This window comes from Chrysochloris asiatica, unplaced genomic scaffold (genome assembly GCF_000296735.1).
Source record: "Chrysochloris asiatica unplaced genomic scaffold, ChrAsi1.0 scaffold00353, whole genome shotgun sequence".
Classification (NCBI taxonomy): Eukaryota; Metazoa; Chordata; class Mammalia; order Afrosoricida; family Chrysochloridae; genus Chrysochloris; species Chrysochloris asiatica.
This window is the reverse complement of record NW_006408871.1, coordinates 1,731,219-1,732,937: the sequence shown is the minus strand read 5'-3', so window position 1 is coordinate 1,732,937 and position 1,719 is coordinate 1,731,219. Positions and strand designations below refer to the sequence as shown.

At 34.6% G+C, this 1,719-nt stretch overlaps 1 protein-coding gene across 1 annotated transcript in view; it reads right to left on the bottom strand.

Annotated features, from left to right (window-relative positions):
* Positions 1-1,719, bottom strand: part of INTU (inturned planar cell polarity protein) — a 156,178-nt gene that overhangs the window by 75,958 nt on the left and 78,501 nt on the right. The gene's annotated exons all lie outside the window — the stretch shown is intronic.

The window sequence follows — 1,719 nt, the reverse complement described above, 5'->3', positions numbered from 1 at the left end:
AAAAAAAAAAAGAATAAACTGCAAATAGAAAAAAAAAAGATCATGAACTTCCTTATAGAATTTGGCTTCTATCTATGCACATTTAACATGAAGATTTTTAAGAGCATTCATTTGTCTTAAGGTAGTTACCCTAGGCAAGCTTCAATGTATCCCTGTTGGTGTATCTACCAGACCATCAAGTCTTTCTTGAAGGGCGGCAAGAATCTGAAGATTTTGCATTATCTGAACAGTCAATTGACACACTTTGATTTTTGTTTCACCAGTTTCTTCTTCTGTTTTTTCAACATTGTCCAAACCTTGATCAAGTTTAGACTGTTCTTTGTTGTCAATGTCTGCCATGTTGTTTAGTAAGAACTCCAAATATCATTGGCTAGAATGAGCAACAAGGTGGCAGAGTTGCTCAGGCAGTGACTCAGTGCTGTATTGGTGGTGGGAGGAACAGGAGGCCACATTTTAAGGAGATCTTTTTGTAGTTTTAAATGTGTGAATTGAGTGATAGTTTACATGGGAGAACATCAGCTTTACATTCATCCTATTGTATTTCGATTCACTGCAATGATTATAATCCTCTTTAAGGAGATCTTTTGTAGCATATTTGCCCAGAGCAATATGTTGTTTAATTTTGACTGCTGCTTCGATGAGTGTTGATTGTAGATCCAAGTAAAATGAAATCCTTGACTATTTCAATCTTTTCTGTTTATTATGATGTTGTTTACTGGTCCAGGTGTGAGGATTGTTATTTTCTTTACATTGAGGTGTAATCCTGTCTGTATTCTTTGTCATCAGTAAGTGCTTTAAGTCCTCTTAACTGTTAGCAAGCAAGGTTGCATCATTCTGCATATCAAGGGTTGTTAATAAGCCATCCTCAAATCCTGTTCCTGATTCTTTCTTCATGAAGTCCAGTTTTTAGGATTATTTATTCAGCATACAGATTAAGTGCAGAAGAAGGATACAAACCAGATGGACACAATTTCTGATTTCAGTATCTCCTTGTTTCATTTGAACTATTATCTCTTGGCCTTTGTATAGGTTCCACATGAGCACAATTAAGTTTTCTGGAATTCCCATTTTTCACAATATTATCCATAGTTTTTAATGATCCATATAGTAGAATAACTTTGCATAGTCAATAAAACACAAGCAAACATCTTTTGGTATTCCATTTTCAGCCATGATCCATGTGACATCACCATAACCCTTATTCTGTGTCCTCTTCTGAATCTGGCTTTAATTTCTGGCAGCTCCCTGTTGACTCACAGCTGCAACTGTTTTTGAATTTTCTTTAGCAAAATTTTACTTGCATGGGATATTAATGATATTGTTCAGTAATTTCCACATTCTGTAGGGTCACTTTTCTTTAGAATGGGCACAAATATAGATGTCTTTCAGTCTGTTGGCTAGGTAAAATGTCTTCTAAATTTCTTGGCATACACAAATGAGCGCCTCCAGCATTGCATCTATTTGTTGAAATATTTACGTTGGTATTGCATCAATTCCTGGAGTCTTATTTTCATCAGTTTTTAGTGCAGCCTGGATTTTTTTTCTTCAATACCATTGTTTCTTGACCATAAGCTGACTCCTTGGAATTGTTGATTATTGACCAATTCTTTTTGGAACTATATATTTCTTCCATATTCTTTTTTTTTTTTTTTTTTAAGTTTTTATTGTGAATTATGTGGGGTTGCATGGGAGAATATCAGTTTTACATTCATCCTATTG